Here is a 20,105-nt window from a genome sequence, read left to right as displayed (position 1 = left end):
AGTACTTACTACATGTCAGGTTCTGGACCAGGCATTTAGGTGAGTTTTTTGGCTTAACTTTCAAAACAAGGCTGTGAGATAGTATCATTCTTCCTGTTTTAAAGGTGAGAGACTTGAGGTTCAAAGGATTAAGGAACTTGCTAGTGGCTTCCAATTCTGGCAATATAAAGAAAAAATTAAGGTACCTGAAAGTCCTCCACTCTCATACCCTGGAAATGTTGGATATGTTTATGACCAGAAAGATAAAATTTTAAATGCCTCAATGAACTCACAAGAAAAAGAAGTATACAGATGTCAGAGAAAGAGAGAGGCGAAAAGTAGACTAGTGAGAATAGTGAGTACTGAGAATTGGACCCTGTGGCTTCCCCAGGATGATGATAGATCTCAGGAACTTAGGGGCGTGGGTGTTGCCACCTGTGAGAACTGGAGATGCGTTCTTGGTCCTGCAAAGACTAGAAAGTGGAACTGAGACACACACGCAGCCAGGAACATCCACAACCAAAGTGTTCATTAAAAAGGTGAACTAGAAAAAAAAAAATCCATTCATCAGCACTGAATGACATCAAAAAAGGTCACTGTTTTTGCCTGGATTCTAAGTGAGGAAAAAAATTAAAATAAAATAAAGTCTTGGTTGAGAATTTGGAAACCTGGAGCTTTGTTTCACGGGGCTTGGGGTTCGATTTTCTCTCAGTTATTTCTCTTTGGTTATTCTCATGGTCCCAGAATCCCCAGGCCAAGGAATTCTCATAATAATTGATCCCAAGCCAGTGATACCCTATTTAACTCTGACAGAATTAAATGGCAAACCTCTCCAGAGGGAGGATCTCACAATCCAGGCCACGAAGATTTCTGACAAGAAAAACAAGTCTCAGCAGTGATGAGCTCACAATCAAAATTTAAAAGTGCATAAGCCAAAATTTCACCACGTGCATGGGTCAGCAGACACAGTAAATAGCAAGATTAGAGCCCTAAAAACTTGTGATAAAAGAATGGAAATCTAAAAGATATGACATACGTATATTTAAATTAATTAATGAAGAAATAAAACCCTAAGAAAATGGTATCACTATGAAAAACAATGGGTAGATTTTTAAAATAAAATTTCCAGAAATAAAAAAGTACAGTCACTGAAATTGCAAATAGTGGATGAGTCAAACAGCTTATTAGACACCTGAAGAGAGAACAAATAACTGGATGATAGATCTTAAAAGATTAATCAGGAGGGGCCGCTGCTTGGGCACCAGGAAGGTGGTCTTTACACTGCTGTTGAGGTTCCAGGGGGCCAGTAGGGCCTGGCATGCAGCCCCAAGCCTGTATGAAAACCCTTGGACAATTCCAGATATGTTGTCAACGAGGAGAATTGGCTTGGCCCCAGTTTTGGGCTATTTATTTAATATTGCACTAAGAGTTTTTGCTTTAGCTGGGCTCACTGGTTTATTGGATGGATTTACCGCTTGATATTAGGACAATCAAAGATCAGCTTTGGGTGCCGGCCCGGTGGCGTAGTGGTTAATTTTGCATGCTCCACTTCAGTGGCCCAGGGTTCGCAGGTTCGGATCCCAGGCACGGACCTATGCACTGCTTATCAAGCCATGCTGTGGCAGGCATCCCACATATAAAATAGAGGGAGACAGGTACAGCTGTTAGATCAGAGCCAATCTTCTTCACAAAAAAAAAAAAAGAAGAAGAAGAAGAAATCAGCCTCGGGAAGTGTTCCTCGTCCACTTGATAAAATACCTATCTGTACCATATCTATTAGCTTGACCTATGCAGATCTTATTCCAGTTTCACTTACTTATATGATAATTTCAAAAGATGTAATGTTGATTGCTAATATTTTTATGTCAGATATTGAACTCTGCCAACACTGAGAGCACTTGCTAAGTATTTCAATCCTTGCTGTGCCATTGCTAAATTAAAACCAACATTCATCAGCAAGGTAAGCACAGCGGTCCAGTTAATCCTGGTGGCAGTTTCTTTGATAGCTCTGGTTTTCAATTATGCTGACAGTATTTATCTTCAGATAGTACCTCTTGCAGCACAGCTGCATCAGCTTACAGTTACAATCATTATGCTCAGAATGCTAGTCAGGTGAAAAAAATGTAGATGAAAGTCATCCATCATCATTAGGAAGGAAGCAATATGCATCACTGGCATCAGGGCCAGATAGAAATCTATAGGAGTTTCCCATTTTGGTGTTCAGCTTGAAAAGGGACCTGTCAGAACAAACCATGTCATTAAAACTGAAGGACTGTGCATTGAAAATAAGCTTTATCATGGGCATATGCAGAAATTCCGATGCATTTTTAAATACAAATAACACAGAAATTTTTTATTTTAAGGTTTTTGATACATTTATAAAATAACAATTATTCCAATTATTGTCAATCATTTTTAATACATTTTTCTAAAAAAAAATAGTTTAGAGTATGGAAACTGAAATTGCCGCCTCTATTTAATAAGAATTTAGATGACTTGCAAAGTGGTAGGGAATTTTGTGCATTTAAATGTATATCCTATACAACTTGGCTAAACAGTTTTATGTTTGATATTTAGATTTGTGGACATTAATAGTTCATGTGGTTAATAATTGATTACTTAGGATAATGACAGAATAAGGGAAACATTTATAGAAATAGAGAAAAGTTGTGAAGAGATTTAAAATGCAGAAAAATTTGAAAATAATAAATAAGATCAAACATGAGAAAGAAGGTGTTGAAGTTGGTGTTCAGTCAAGTCTTCCAACTCTCAGGTGCCTAATAGTTTATGTATCAGGATAACAAATAACACAAGTAGTTAGAATACGAGAGCATGTCCATTATTCTTTGCTGTTTAAGAGGCAGTGATTCACATCAGGCCTTCACACTGTGCTTCTTACAAAGCAGTGTTTGTACTATATTGTAATTTGTATTTATGTGATATATAAATAATATGAAACTGTATATTTTTCAAAGGTTTTTAAACTTTGGAGAACCTTTTTTTGTTAAGATATTAAAAGAATAAGAGAGTTGGAAATAAAAATAATTAACAAAATGCAGCACAAAGAGATAATGAGATGAACAATATGAAAGCTTCAGGATATAAGAACAAGGTCTAATACACATCTACTATATATCTAGCAGAAGTTCCAGAAGGAAAGAAATAAAAATATTTGAATCATAAAGGTTGAAATTTCCCAGACCAAAGAAAGATATAAATCCACAGACAAAGAGCATGACATATCCCAACAGAATTTTAAAAATCCATCTCTTGGCATATTGTATTGCAACCACAAACCATCACAGACATAAAAGAAGATTTTACAGTAGCCAGAGAGAACAGACAGATCACCACAAAGGAATGGTAATTAGATTGACAGTATTCTTCCCAATAGCAACAAGAGATGCTAGAAGAACAATAGCTTCAAAAGCCTGAGAGAAAATAACTACCAACCTAGAATACTAGCCCCAGCTAAACTATATAGAAAGATTAAGTTAAAACATTTTCAGACAAATAAGAACTGCCAAAGTACGTACTTCAGCAGTAAAGAAATTGAATCCAGATGGAAGGTATGAGAGGTAAAAAGCAAAATAAAGGGAAAAAGGGATAAATCTGAAACACACATTGATTGAATGAAATAGTAATAATAATAGAAGTAATTTGGGGATACCTTTTTTAATATATGGCACCAAACACTGGTAACCAGTAACATAGATGGAAGGAGCAATCAGGTACAGCTACTCAGTGTCCTTATATTGTTGCAGAGAAAAGAAGAGACATTGGGTAACTGTGGAATTTATGTTCAGTATGCATATTAAAATTTTAAGGGTGAACTACTAAAAAAATAGAAATAGAATTAGGAGGAGTAATAGAGGAGGAAAAGGAAATAAAGAAAGCTTGATTTACCTAATAGGAGTTAGGAAAGGAGCAAAAAATAAATTCAGAATAAGCACAGAAAATAGAAAGAACAAAACAAGATATTAGGAATCCATTTATATCAATAATAAAAATAAACATAAAAAGATTAAACCTGGCAGTTATAAAGGAATTCCAAATATTTTTAAATTCAATTAAATATTGTTAAATATTATATAGCAGTTAAAATTAATGAACTACATGTATTAACAAAGATAAATTCCAAAACATAACGTTGAGTTGAAAAAACAAGAGGTAAAATGATATTGTAAGATTGCACAATTTATGCATGTTTTTAAATACCAAAAAGTATAATGTGTACTGTTTTATATATATATATATACACACACACACAGACATATGTATAGTAAAGTTATAAAAACAAGCATGGGGGGGCTGGCCCCGTGGTGCAAGCAGTTAAGTGTAAGCACTCCACTGCAGCGGCCCTGGGTTCGCTGGTTCAGACCCCGGGTGTGCACCGACGCACCGCTTGTCAAGCCATGCTGTGGCGGCGTCCCATATAAAGTGGAGGAAGATGGGCACGGATGTTAGCCCAGGGCCAGTCTTCCTCAGCAAAAAAAAAAAAAAAGAGGAGGCTTGGCAGATGTTAGCTCAGGGCTGATCTGCCCCACAAAAAGAAAAAACAAGCATGGGAATAATATGAAAAAACTCTGAGATAGTGGTTAGGAAAGGAAAAGGAATGAACGAGAGGCGGGGCTTTATTTCTTTAACATTTTGATTCTTTAAAAAAAGATCTAAAACAAACATGGCTAACTATTAATATCTATTTTATCTTCATAGGGCATTGATAACGTCTTGTCATTTTCTCTACTTTTCTCTATGTTTGAAATGTTTCCTGATGTAAAAATAAAAATGTTTCAATAAAATCTTGTTAGTTTCCACTCCTAGGTATATATTCAAAGGAACTGAAAGCAGGGACTCAAACAGATACTTGCACCCCAGTGTTTACTGCAGCATTATTCACAATAGCCAAGAGGTGTAAACAACCCAAGTGTCAAATGAATGAACAAAATATGCTATATACATACAATGGAATATTATTCATCCATAAAAATAACTGAAATTTTGATACATACTACAACATGGATAAATCTTGAAAATATTATGCTAAGTGAAATAAGCCAGACACAAAAGGACAAATACTGTACAATTCATTAAATATGAGATATCAAGAGTAAGCAAATTCATAGAGACAAAAGTTAGATCAGAGGTTACCAGAGCCTGAGGGAGAGGGAATGAGGAGTTACTGCTTAATGGTTATAGAGTTTCTGTTTAGGATGATGAAAATGTTTTGGAAATAGTAGTTACGGCTGTACACATTGTAAATGTAATGAATGCCACTGAATAGTACACTTAAAAATGGTGAAAATGTCAAATTTTGTTATATATATATTTACCACAATTTTTAAAAATTAATAATGTAATATGTCAAAAACTATTGAATAGTACACTTTAAATGAATGAATTGTGTGGTGTTTATATGTCAACAAAGCTGTTAAAAAAAAATCTTGATAGTAAGTGATAGCTTTCATAGTGGGAAATAAAGCTAATTAGAGCCAGATATCCCAAGATCAAGGGCTTGTTTGGGAACCTGGGCCTGTTTCATATTTGTAAGATGTACTAGATGACCCCTAAGACTCTTTCAAGAATTAAGAGTACACGACTATAAAAACCAGAGGTAAAGAGCATCAAGACAAGTTTCTTTGGGCTGCTGGAAGTTGAAGCTGCCGTTTACAAAAGATCAAGTGTTAGTTGCATATGTTTGTGGCAGGTGGGGAAATCCCCTTGAGAGATCGCTATCAACTGTTTTGTTAGAGACCTAAATCAAGTGGAGGTGGATGAGAATGAAAAGGCTTGAGGCCAGTAATTTAATCCTGTCTGTGACGCTGGAGCCTTGATCTGGTCCCAGGCCGTTCCAGGGGATTGGGCCAATTTCCAAATCATCCATGATGAGCTGCAACTTAAACTATTGCTGTCCACCCCACCCCCATCTCTCTAATGTCAGATTTGCACATATTTCATAAAGAAGGCCTATCTTTATCTATACATAGAAAATTCTAATATATTGATCCTCATTCTGTCTAGCTTCAGAATACAGAAGCAGGCCAATGTGTAGGAACTGCTGTAGATTTTGGCTCAAAATCAGGAGAAACTTTCTAACAATTAAAATGATATGAAAATGGAATGGACAATCTGATAATATGGTGAAGCCCATCAGCGGACATGTCCAAGAAAGAGCAGATCACACCATCAGGATTGCAACAGAGCAGTTCTCAAACTTTCTCTGCATCAGAAACACCTGGAAAGCTTGTTAACTCGCAGATTGCTCAGCTCCATCCCAGAGCTTCTGATTCAGCGGGTCTAGGGTGGGGCCAGATAATTTGCTTTTCTAACAAATTCCCAGGTGCTGCTGATGTTGCTAATCCAGGGACCACAGTTTGAGAACCACTGCTAAAGAGAGTATACTGCCACTGGGTTGGATGTTGTACTACTTAACTTCCAAGGTATGTCCCAGCTCTGAGATCCTGTGAAACTGTGGAAGCCCCACGCAAGACAAATATTCAGGTTCTGAAGAAATGTATTTGCTCCACAAATGGTACTCCGTTCACTTTAGTTCAAAGACCAAGTATTTATAGAACACTCATTGTATTCTGAGTATGCCAGGTACTCAAGATACTATTAAAAAATTATAGCAAATGATCTTGGTTCTCAGAGACCCTACTATTGAACTGGGAAGGCAAACTGTAGCTCCTCCTCTTGATTGTTGTGTTAATTTTCATCTATTTGACAAATTTATTATGTTTCTATTATTCTTCAATCTATGAGCTAGGCATGGGGGATACACAGGTGAAAAAAAATACATTCCAACCTAAGAAGCACTTAACAAAGTTATAACCTTTCTAAAACTGAATTTATTTATGTATAAATGGGAAGTGATATTTACTTCCCCAGATCATTGTGAGGATTAAATGAGATAATGTTTGTCAAAGTGCCTAGGACAGTACCTGGTGCATACAGTAGGTACTCAATAAATACTTATTTTGTCTGGGATGCTTCATATTGGGACCAGGACTTGATCTGTTTCCTGAGAGTTGAGGAAGTAAGTTCATGGCTATCATATCTCCATGGAACAGGCAAGGAGGGTATTTTTCTACATACCTCTCACTGTGATCTGGTTCCTTCCACTGCCAGTTTCCCATTTTCTACTGATAGCAGCAGAACTGAGTCTCAGAGGACCTTGAGAAAAGCTCCAAGAGCAGTGTCATCACTGGAGCTGCCACTTCCAAGAATCCTGGAAGGTGATGAGCTGAAAAGAAGCAGTGTACAAAGTTTCCCAACCTTGGCACCAGTGACATCTTGGACTAGACAGTTATGTTACCAGGCGCTGTCTTGTGCATTGTAAGATGTTTAGCAGCATCCCTGGCCCCTATCCACTGGATGTTAGTAGCACTTCCACCCCGGTTGTCACGCCCAAAAATGTCTCCAAACATTTCCAAATATCCCTATGGGGCAAAATCACCCCTGGTTGAGAATAACTGATATAGAGAGACTCTCACACACATAGAGTTGCCAGACTTAGCAAATAAAAATACAGCACCCCTGAAAAGACAACCCACAGAGTGGGAGAAAATATTTGCATACCACATACCTGATATATGGTATCAGGGATTAATTTCCAGAATATATAAAGAATGCCTACAACTCAACAACCAAAAAACAACCCAACTCAAAAATGGGCAAAAGACTCGAATAGACATTTCTCCAAAGACATATAAATAGCCAATAAGCACAAAAAAAGCTGCTCAACATCACTAGTTACCAGGGAAATGTAAATCAAACCACAATAAAGCATAAAAAGGCAACCTATGGAATGAGAGAAAACATTTGCAAGCCACAGATCTGATAAGGGATTAATATCCAAAATATATAAGGAAATCCTACAATTCAATAGCAAAGAAACAAATAACTCAAAAATGGGCAAAGCCTTGAATAGACATTTCTCCAAAGAAGACATACAAATGGTCAAGAGATGTATGAAAAGATACTCAATATTATTAGTCATCAGGGAAATGCAAATCAAAACCACAATGAGATATTACCTCACACCTGTTAAGATGGTCATGATCAAAAAAAATAATGTGTTGGTGAGGATGTAAAGACATTGAAACCCTTGTACACTGTTGGTAGGAATGTAAAATGGTGCAGCTGTTATGGAAAATAGTATAGATATTCCTCAAAAAAAAAAAAAATAGAACTACCATATGATCCAGCAATCCTACTTCTAGGTATTTATCCAAAAGAATTGAAATCAAGATCTTGAAGAGATATTAGCCTTCCCATGTTCATTGTAGCATTATTCACAATAGCCAAGATGTGGAAACCACCTAAAAGTCCATGATAGATGAATAAAGAAAGAAAATATGGTGTGCGTATATATGTGTATATATATATGTATATACACATATATACGCACACAATGGAATGCTATTCAGTCTTTGAAAAGGGAGAAAATTCTGTGATATGTGACAACATGGATGAACCTTAAGAACATCATATAAAGTGAAATAAGCCAGTCACAGAAGGACAAATACTGCATGATTGCGCTTATATGAGGTATCTAAAATAGTCAAATTCATAGAAACAGAATATAATGGTGGTTGCTAGGGGCTAGGGGAAGGGGGAGATGGGTAGTTGCTATTCAACAGGTATAAAGTTTCAGATATGCAAGATGAATAAGTTACAGAGATCTGCTGTACAACACTGTGCTTTTGTTAACAATACTGTGTTGTGCACTTAAACATTTATTGAGAGTAGATCTCATGTTAAATGTTCTTACTGCAATTTAAACAATAATAATAAAATAAAACGGGGAAAAACTACAGTGAAATATCACTTCACACTCATAGGATGGCTACTACAAAAAGTTTTTTAAGCACAGAAAATAACAAGTGTTGGTAAGGATGTGGAGAAATTAGAACGCTTGTGTACTGCTAGTGGGAATATAAAACGATGTGGCTGCTGTAGAAACGGTTTGACGGTTCCTCGGAAAGTTAAACATAGAATTACCCTACGATTCAGCAATTCCACTTCTACTCAAAAGAATTAAAAGCAGGGACTCAAACAGACACTTATACACCACTGTTCATAGCAGCATTATTCACAATAGCCAATAGCTGGAACAACTCAAATGTCCATCAACAGATGAATGGATAAACAAAATGTGGTGTATACACACAAAGGAATATTAATCAGCCTTAAAAAGGAATGAAATTCTGATACACACTGCAACATGGATGAACTTTGAAAACATCATGCTGAGTGAAATAAGCCAGACACAAAATGACAAATATTGTATGAATCCACTTACGTGAGGTACCTAGAATAGGAAAATTCGTAGGGACAGACAGTATAATAGATGTTACTAGGGGATATGGGAAGGGAAAACGAGGAGTTATTTTATAATGAGCATAGCTTCTGTTTGACATGATCAGAAAGTTCTAGAAAAGGATAGTGGTGATGGTTGCACAACACTGTGAATGTACTTAAAGCCACTAAATTCTATACTTGAAAATGGCTAAAAGGGTAAATTTTATGTATATTTTATCACAACAAAAATTTTTGTAAAATACAGGACCACCCAATTACAATTGAAATTCACATAAACAATGAATAATTTTCTACCATAAGTATGTCCCATACAATATTTTGGAACCTACTTATACATACTAAAACAATTGTTTGTTGTTTTTTGACATTCAAATGTAACTTGGCATCCTGTATTTCATCTGGCAACCCTGACAAGAGACGCTCAAAGTCGTTAACACAGGTAGGGACAAAGAAATGAAGAGGATTCCAGAGATGTTTGAGGATTAAAACTGATAGGACTTAGGACTTGGTGACCAAATGGAATGAGCACGTGCTGAAGAGGGAAGAAGTACATAGCACTGAGGCTTCTGTTTTATAACACTGAGGGAGGCGCCATTAATGGAGATAAAGAGCCACCATGACCATTCAGTTCGTTCATTTGTTCAACTAACCTGTATACTTTGCAGACATTGTTATAGGGGCTGTCCAGACCTCAGTGAATAAATAAGGACCTTACAGATACAGACCAGTGGGGCCTATGGACAAATAGGGAGACAGTGACAATAGGTTATGACAAATTCCATGATGGGTGGAATACCAGCTGCCGGGAGCACATGGCAGATGGGATCAGATGGCAGCTCACTGGAATCTAGAATGGGGGAGGAGCATCATCAGAAGCTCTTGGAAGAGCACTGGGTCCAGTCCTGGCCTCCTGGGCTGTCGCCTGGAGTGGCCCTGCAGCCATGAGGAATCTTACTTTTTTATTGCCTTCCGAAGATCAGTGTCCTTCTAAAGAGGAACTTCGCAGCTCCCAACCACAGCAGAACTTGTTGCCAGCAGATTCAGATATAATCTTGCAAACTGGAATGACTACCATCTGCCCTGCTGCCTTCCCCGAACAATAATTTTAAAGATAAAATATAAAATATATTGTTAGGGTCCTTCTCAGCCACAGGGTTCCAAAGACACAACATGCGGCAGCCAGTGGGGCCTGGAAAATGGGCATCTTCTAAAATCAGGTGGATACCTTGGCTTCACTTCTGAGCTCGATAAACTGGCCTCCCTGCTGCCTGGTATACCATGTGCCTCCATAAATTATCACTTCATTAGACACATCGTAGCACCACTAAAATTACATCTGCCAAACACTCCATTAAAGAACTGGGGCTGGCTCGGGAGGAATGAGTCATCAAGATTAAAGAAAGCCATTTCTAAAATCCTGGAATTTCTTGGGAAATTCCTTGAGGCGGTTCAGCAGGAAATTAAATTGCCCTGTTAGCGCGCTGGATTCTTTGTAACTTTCTCAGCCCAGAGACACAGCCTCTTCTCATCTCCTTTGGGGTCTTTCCACTGGGTAGGCAAAGTGAATTTCCTGTCAAGTTTGGTGGGGATTTAGAGGTGTCTGGGTGGAAGTCAGCCAACATCCTGGGCGGGGCAAGGTAACCTGAATATATACTGCACCTTCAGTTCAATCCAAGGGAGTGTAACCTTCTCTTATTATCATGTGGGCAGGGGAGGCATGGAGGCAGGCCTCAGGAACAGCAAGATGGACGAGCAAAAGAGGCTGCAGACGGGGGATTTTTAGGGCAGTGAAACTATTCTATATGTTACTGTAATGGTGGATATATGTCATTTTACATTTGTCCAAACCCATAGAATGTACACCAAGAATGAACCCTAATGTAAACTGTGGACTTTAGTCGATAGTAATGTATCAATATTGGCTCCTCACTTGTAACAAATGTACCACACTAACACAAGATGTCAATAATAGGAGAAACTGGGTGGGGAGTGAGGGGGTATATGAGAGCTATAGTATATTTTCTGCTCAATTTTTCTGTAAACCTAAAACTGCTCAAAAAAATGAAGTCTACTAATTTGTAAAAAGGGGAGGGACTTCAGAGTCTTCCCAGGGTAGGAGTGTAGTAGAAACAGGACAGGCAAGGATTGAACATTCATAAATGGGTGAGGTCCAAGCAAGCAGGACTGTAAGTACTTAGGGGTTAGGGACTGTTTTATTAATCTCTGTAATATGTTTGCTGTATGAATCAATGAATGAGAGAAACATTCATTTAAGGCAATTGTCAACAGATAAGTGAATTAGAAACACCAAGGAATCTTTCTCAAGATATATAAGCCCATTAGCCCTTGTGCTCAGCCCACAAGATTTGGAATAGACACCCATGTGAGTACACACATCCCCCCCACATGAAGCTGCCTCAGCCCCACCCCATCCTCCGGGTTGACAGCTACAGTTTTCAGAGATCTCCCCACCCTTCACGCACATAGCCATAGGATAAATGTGTTTTTGCCTTTTGTTGCCTGGGGGAAACGCAGACTAAGAAAGAAGCTGTCTTTGCCCAGTTAATTTTGCATATAACAAAGCCCTGTATACAAGCAGAGAATGTGGCTGCCCCAGCAACACAGGCTTGAAATTCTCTGCTTCTCTTCTCACTGCTTCTCTCTACCTGGACAGAAGCCTTCCTTCAAGTACTTACTGGACTTCATTAAGGACCCCAGAAGGCCTCTGTTAAAACACCTGAACCACTCTTATGCTCTCCCCACAACACCCAATCTTGATACATTTACCTGATGATAATCAGGTAGTTGGCACCTTACTCCTTGGGAAGAGGGAAGAGGGTAAGAGGCCGGCCTGGATTGTAACAGGATAAGAGAAGGCTGGCAGTGAAAGAGTGAGCATAGCTTCATGCCCTGGAGGGTCAGTCTAGAAGGGTATTGAAGGCCTGGGGTAAGCTTTGGATTCAAGGAATCACAGAAAAGTTGGCATTTAAGCTCAGTTTTAATGATAAATATGAATTTGCATGAAGGCAGAGAAGGCAAGAAGGAATTAAAATCAGACGTTGACTGTTTCAGAGATTGCTAAGAGTTGGCCCATTGCCCATAGCCCAAAGCTGACAGTAAGAGATAGGCAGTTTTAAGTTACTCATGCGTAGTTACACATAGTTACTTGTGCACGCTAAGGGCTGGCCTCAGAGCTGAGTAGCTTACCAGTGAGTTCCATTCCTAGGCTGTCTGGGCTTTTCTGGCCCAGAGCCTACTCTAGCTAGGTCAACTTGACCTTTCCTCCCTCACTCCCTCCCTCCCTCCTTCCTTCCTTCCTTCCTTCCTTTCTTTCTCTTTCTTTCTTGCTTTCTTGCTTTCTTTCTTGCTTTCTTTCTTCCTTTCTTCCTTCCTTCTTTCCTTCCTTCCTTCTTTCCTTCCTTCCTTCCTTCCCTCCTTTCTTCTTTCCTTCCTTTTTCTTTTTCCTTTCTTTCATTCATTTCTTCCTTCCTTCCTTTCTTTCTTTTGTTGTTAGAAATACCAAGAACATGTTCTAGCTGTCCAATTTCTTAGCTCGTCTAAGAGGAAAAGCAGGATGAGTTCATTTCATGGGAACTGAGACAAGATTTCCCTAAACCAGGAAACAGCACAGCGTGTCCCACATAGAAGCCTGTGATACCAGCTGAGCAAAGTATTAACTTGATGAATTTCACTAGTGTTTCTCAAACTGTAATGTGCATACAAATCACCTGGGGATCTTATTAAATTGCAGGTTCTGATTCAGCAAAGCTGGGCTGGAGCCTGAAATTCTGCATTTCAAACAAACTCCCAGATGTTGCTGACGCTGCTGATTAATGGGATTCACTCTTTGAGTAGCAAAGGATACACCACATCAATGTACAGGGGAGCAAATTCTTCCCCTCATTGGTGGAGTGGGTGAAAGAATGGTCAGCTGTCACCAGTCTGCTCATGGCTACTTCCAGGTACCAATTTCTGGAGTCTGAAGGGGCATGTTGTGGTCTGACTGGTTGGTTAAGAAAATATTCATATATACTTAATCCCTACCCCCAGAGAGTAGCCATCACCTTGTACTAGATTTCAATAACAGTTTTTCAACTGAACTATGCATGAACAAGGTCAGATGAGAAGAGCAAATGGGAGAGCTAAGGAGGGGAGGGCAATCTGTGTACACACAGGCCAACTCTAGCAGATTCTCAGCATCCCAATGTAGTGAAGACTGGCTAGCTGATTACCTAACCTCTCTCCTTCTCCTCCTGGACTCACAACAAGAATACATTTACCAGTCTCCCTTGAAGTTCTGGGCAGTGGATTGCAGACAGTAGTGTTATATGCCACTTCCAAGATTGGCCCATAAAACTCTCCCAAGTATGGTTCTTGACTCTCCCCTCTGCCATCAGAGCATCCAAGAGAGGGCTCCAAGGCCCTAGAGAAAGGCAGAGTCACAAAGGAGAGGGACCATGGGCCCTGAATCATGTGGAAGGCTGCCCAGTGAACACCCAATTGGACTTCAAGCACACAAAGAAATGAATCTATATTGTTCTAAGACCTTGAAACTTGAGGGCTTAAATGTGTATCAATCAGATCTATCCATTCAGGGAACAGAAACAACTCTAAGTCTTTCAACAGAGGGAGTTTAATATAAGAAATTGGTTACGCAAAAGATAAAAGAGCTTAGAAGCCAAACGTGAGATGGTGAGGCCACTCTGTGATTAGCAACAGCAGGATGCTGCTCCATCCCTAGGCTCAGCTGGACAACAGGAGAAAGCAGCTTTTTCAGAACTGGATACTGGAACTGTCTGGCTGGAGCTAGAACCCCTGTGGGAGCTGCCAGTCAGAGATGGGACAAAAGTGAGAGGCAATCTTGCAGAAGCTAAGGCTCAGAGAAGACAGCCACTGCCAGAAGTGCCACCCAAGGCAGATTAGGAGAGGCAGAATTATCTTGGTTTCTGCTGTCCTCTGCCAATGCATCCTATTGGCCTCACCACCCAAAATCCAGTCAACCGGGAGTTTATGAAATGTAGTTCTCCATGATACATAAAAGGGTGGGGGAGAGGCAGAGGATGGATCTGAGAGCAAATAGGGAATTGGCCAGCTGTTACCATCCTCAATACATGTGGCATGCTTACAAATGGTCCCCATGGAGTGCCCCTGGGCTCAGTGGTGCCACAGATTATTCAACCTTGGCTTGACTATTTCCTCAATGTGTCTTTGCCTGCCCTTGTCCAGTTACCATCCTGTGCTAAGAAAGACAAGCCTATAGAATGCCCACACACCCTAAGTCTCCAGAGTACAGGTAAGAATGACAACTGGCCACAGGAAGGGCTAAAGAAAGCTTTAACCTAAGCTTTACCACTTGAGTCTGTTAGCCTCTGCAAGTTATTTAAGCATCAGATGACCCACCAGTAGGATGGGAATTAATAAGTACTCTCATCTTATTGTGAGAAAGAATTGAGATACTTTGTGTAAAGAGCTTGGTGCTTACTCTATGTTCAGTATATAATAACTACTATTATTCACTCAATCACACAAACATTTAGTGCCTATCATGTACCAAAGTCTATTCTAGAGTAAATGCTATGAATAAAGTGGTGAACAAAAGACAAAATCCCCACCCTTCTGGACCTTATATTTTAGTGAATGTTAATACCTTTTTTTGTCACATGAAAAAAAATGAGTTAGCAGGCAATTTTCAGCTCCAATATTTATAATTTCTACTGAGAGGCACAGTTTCACTCAAATAAAGCATAACAATCAACATTTATAATTGTCTAACATTAGACATAAATTAATCCATGAGTTTCCTATCACTGGAGATAGGCCACATTAATGTAAACAGCACTTGCCAGGACAGCTGTAGCAAAGGTTTTTCATCTAAGAAGATTGCATTAGATGGCCTCAAAAATCCCTCCTATATTTATGATAAATATAAGCTAGACTTAATGCTCTTTAGATTTGTCTCGCCCACCATAATATTCCCAACACCTAGCACAGTACCTGGCATTTAACAGGTACCTATTAAACATTTGTTAGATAAATGACTGGTGGCTTTTTGATTCTTGGGCCTATGATTCTGTTATTGGTGCCTGAGGCTTATTATAGCATGTACACATTGTGTCATCATTGTTGTGCTGTCTGTCATCCACACTCAATTCTGCCCTCCCTGAAGATTGGGGCTGCTTTTTTAATCTCTGCTAACCAAGACTGCACACAACAAAAAGCAAATACTAAGTGAATGTGTGTTGGAGGGAGACAGGGACAATATATGAACAAATGAATGAATTCTTTGATCCACAGTTTTATGATTTTTGAACGTATCAACTGCACACCTCTTGTCAGAGATTCACTTTTTTAAAAATCAAGATATAAGTGATAAAGACCCATCAGCAAAGTGGCAGAAGGGATTCTAGGGTCCCAGGAGAAAGTTGACTATGGAAATAATTGCTAACATTCCAGAGAAGACATTTTGTTTCTCAAATCAGTCAGATTAAAGTAGAAACCTACTGAGTTCAGATCCCCTTGCTAAGTGCTAAGAGGTGACAATTCAAAGTTTCCAGAATTTATCATCTAGACCAGAGGTCAGCAAACTTTTTCCGTAAAAGGCCAGATAGTAAATACTTTCAGCTTTGCAAGCCAGATGTCCCTGTTGCAACTACTCAGCTCTGTTGTGGAGCAAAAACGGCCATAGACAATATGTCAGCAAACCCATGTGACTGCGTCCCAATGAAACTTTACTTATGGACATTGCAGTTGGAATTTCACATAGTTCTCACATACCACAAAATATTATTGTCCTTTTGATTTCTTAAAGAAGCAAAGCACAGGGGACGTATAAGGCAGTGAAACTATTCTGTGTGATACTGTAATAGTGGCTACTTGTCATTATGCATTTGTCAAACCCTTTGAGTGCACAACACAAAGAGTGAACCCTAATGCAAACTACAGACTTTAGCAAATAATAATGTATTCATATAGTAATGTATATTGTATCAATAGTTACATTAAATGTAAATGAAATAAACACTCCAATTAAAAGACATAGATTGTCAGACAAGATTTAAAAGAAAGCACAACTCAATTGTATGAATTCTACAAGAAATTCACTTTAAATATAAAGGCATAAGTAGGTTGAAAATAAAAGGATGGGAAAAATATAACATGCAACCACTAAACATAAGAAAGCCAGTGTGGCTGTGTTACTCTCAGACAAAAGAGACTGCAAGGCAAAAAGTATCAGAAGAAATGAAGAGGGATGTTTCATAATAATACAAGGGTCAATTCCTCAGGAAGACATCAATTGTAAATTGCATAAATGTATGTGCATGTAATAGAAGAGCTTCAAAATACAGAAAGTAAAAACTGACAAAATGAAAAGGGGAAATAGACAAATCCATCATCATCATTGGAGATTTTAGCATCCTTCCTTCAGTGACTATAGAACAAAGAGACAAGAATCAGTAAGAATATAGAGGATCTGAACAACTCTAACAACCCACTAGAATTAACTGACAGCTACAGAACTGTTCACCTAACAACTACAGAGTATACATTCTTTTCAAGTGCACATGGAATATTCACCAAGATAGACATATACTGGGCCATAACACTTCCCCATGGCTCTCAGACTCTTGTTCTGTCTAGTGCAAATGACCAAAGTATTCTGCAGCAGCCATGGGCATCTGAAAAATTTCACCGATGTCTGCCAACCATTGCCAGATCTACTGACAAAAAGTGCTCCAGCCACCATTCCATGCACCCACCCCCCATCCATTCATTCATACAATGCACATATATTGAGAAATAGATGTGGACCCAGCGCTTTGTTAGACACTTTGCAGGTGACAGAACAAAATGGTTGCCTACTTTAGCTTTAAACAATCTACAATCTAGATGATAAAATTAAAAAAAAATACAGGCCAAAAACAGATGGTAGGTATGAAAATGACAAAAGGAACTCAGAGTAAAGAAAATATAATTTCAGGTTAGGGTTAGGGGACATGAGCTTTTGTGTCAGAGAGATCTGAGTTTCAATCTCAATCCCATCACTTGCTAGTGTCATCTCAGGCAATTTATTTAAGGTTTCTGAACCTTAGTCTCCTAATTTGTAAAAGAGATTCAAGACCTCACTGGGTTGTGAGAATTACATGAAATAAACCATGTAAAGCATTTAGCACAGTCCCTGGCACAGAGTAAGTGCTCAATAAATGTTAGTTATTTTTTAAAATCCTGATTTCATCACTTACCAACTCGGAAAAATTAGAAAAGTATCTAAAAGTACAAGAATAGAGAGTTGTTCAGCAATGTGACCCTAAACAACTATGACTAGTCTATAAATGAGTTTCCTCATCTGTAAAAGGGGGAAAATATCATATAGCTCAGGGTATAAAGCACTTAGCACAATAAGTGCTCGATAAATAACTATCATCACTAGTACTTGAGAGAGGAAGTAGGATCATGAGATACATCTTGAAGGAAGTATACAATTTGACTTTATGGAGTGAAGAGAGCACACCCAATTCTAAGATGTTATATTTGAAAGTGTTCAGCAGTGTTGAAAACTTAGTAAGCACTCATCATATTTAAGAGTGTGTGTGTGTGTGTGTGTGTGTGCAAGTTTTAAAGAAAAGAAAAGAATACGGGAAACATAAAGGCAAAAAAATGAAATAAGCAGATTCCTGAAAATATCTGCAATTTTACTCAAAAAGTCACACAAAATACAAACCATAATTATGAAGCAGTTTGGAAAGGAAAAAACCCACAAGTCCAATTCCTAAATAGGTGCAAATTTCAACAACTACGAGATGCCACTTTTCTTAATATATCATATATTAGTCGTGATTTTATAATGAGTTTTAGATGATCTTGTTCTTAGGTACAAATACAGCGTCCCCACCTCCCACAAAGCCCTCAGCCAGTATCTTGGGGTCCCCAAGTTACGTCTCCTCCATGCTCATGAATAAGCTCTATCCAGCTATACATAAATCTATTTATCCTTCTTCTGCCCTGGCTGTGCTCTGGTGATGTTGACTTCTGAGGCCCTGGTGCCTTAGAAGCTACATGAAGGTACCTCATCCTTACCTCCAGGGTTCATCAATGAGCCCCTCAGCTAGACACTGCCTCTGCCCCCAGGCGTCAGGGATGCTGATAAACTGAAATCCTTGAATTGTATGTTAGTTTGCTAGCGCTGCCATAACAAAGTACCATAGACTGGGTGGCTTAAACCACAGAAATTTATTTTCTCACAGTTCTGGAGCATAGAAGTCTAAATTCAAGGTGTTGGTAGGGCTGGTTTCTTCTGAGACCTCTCTCCTTAGCGTGTAGATGGCTATCTTCTCACTGTTTCTTCACATGGTTTTCCCTGTGTGTCTGTGTCCTAATCCCCTCTTCTTGTAAGGGCACCAGTCATATTGGATTAGAACCCAACCTAATGACCTCATTTCAACTTAATTACCTCTTTAAAGCTCATATGTCCAAATATATTCTGAGGTACTGGGGGTTAGGACTTCAACATATGAGTTTTGGGGCAACACAATTCAGTCTATGACAAAGGGCAAGAGGAGAACCATGTCCTGAGGAATCTTCAAGGAGCCCACGCCAAGCAGATACAGGGAGAACGTTTTGTCCTCCTTCAGTGTTATACTTATCCACATGTGTACCAAAGGAAATATTGCTGAGAAGGGGCTATTTCAGTTTTTACTTGAACCTCCCACCCATACTTCTGTACTAGACACAGATTTAAGTCCAGGCACAAGACTTCTCTGAGACAAATTCAAATGGCTTTGTGAAAGACCACAACAAGGATGTTTGGGGTATGTGAACCTAACTTTTATGGTTGAGTTCCCAGAAAACGAATAGATCCTCTCAAAATAAACTTTTAGAGCACTGTTTCTCCGAGTGGGTCCTACCAGCCACGGGAGTTGGCCAACAGTCTATCAAGTTGGCTACGGATGACTGGGTTATTTCAGGGGAAAGCAAGAGAACTTTTTTTTTTTTGTGAGGAAGATCAGCCCTGAGCTAACATCCGACGCCAATCCTCCTGTTTTTGCTGAGGAAGACCGCCCTGGGCTAATATCTGTGCCCACCTTCCTCTTCGTTATATGGGACGCCGCCACAGCATGGCTTGACAAGCAGTGAGTCTGTGCGCGCCCAGGATCTGAACCTGCGAACCCTGGGCCACCAAAGCAGAGCGCACGCACTTAACCGCTGCACCACTGGGCGGCCCTGGGGAATTTTTAATTTATGTTATTTTACAGATTTAGAAACGAAGGATTGATTATTACTGTCCAGAAATCTCATATCGTTTCCAATAACAGTTACATTTGTGAAAGTTTCTCATGCTCTACAAGGACTGGATTGACTTATTCTGACCAGCATTCAATTAACAAAAAGTGGTTTGTCTCAGCTAAAGTATTTTACATCATTTGCATGTTATTGTTTATGTTTGTTAAACTAGCATTTTTACTTTAACTATGGTGTTATATTATGCCACCAATTTGAAAATTGGATCAAGGCCTCAAATATGATTCATTGAAGTATAAAAATCATGATTGAAATAGTAACAGCAATACTACATTTCAAAATAAAATCATAAATATAAAGAGTTAAGAAGGATGCTAGTACAAATATAGACTGTGGGTCTGTCCTGGGATAAGTGAATCTCTGAATATGATGATTTTCCACAGCAGCTGAAAAAGAAAGTCCCCTATATAAAATACCACCATCTGAAAAGTTGGTTTAATGATGGGGCAAGCCACTCATTTCTAGTATCCAGTGCACTGTCTAGTTACCGAGTGAAGCTCTCAAGT

General features: G+C 38.9%; 1 pseudogene; it reads left to right on the top strand.

The window, feature by feature from the left end:
- The first annotated feature begins 1,341 nt into the window (after positions 1-1,341).
- On the top strand, positions 1,342-2,106 carry LOC101393208 (cardiolipin synthase (CMP-forming) pseudogene; annotated as a pseudogene).
- Positions 2,107-20,105: the final 17,999 nt, after the last annotated feature.

This window comes from Ceratotherium simum, chromosome 7 (genome assembly GCF_057802395.1).
Source record: "Ceratotherium simum simum isolate JZ-2026a chromosome 7, ASM5780239v1, whole genome shotgun sequence".
NCBI lineage: Eukaryota > Metazoa > Chordata > Mammalia > Perissodactyla > Rhinocerotidae > Ceratotherium > Ceratotherium simum.
This window is presented reverse-complemented; position numbering and strand designations above follow the sequence as displayed.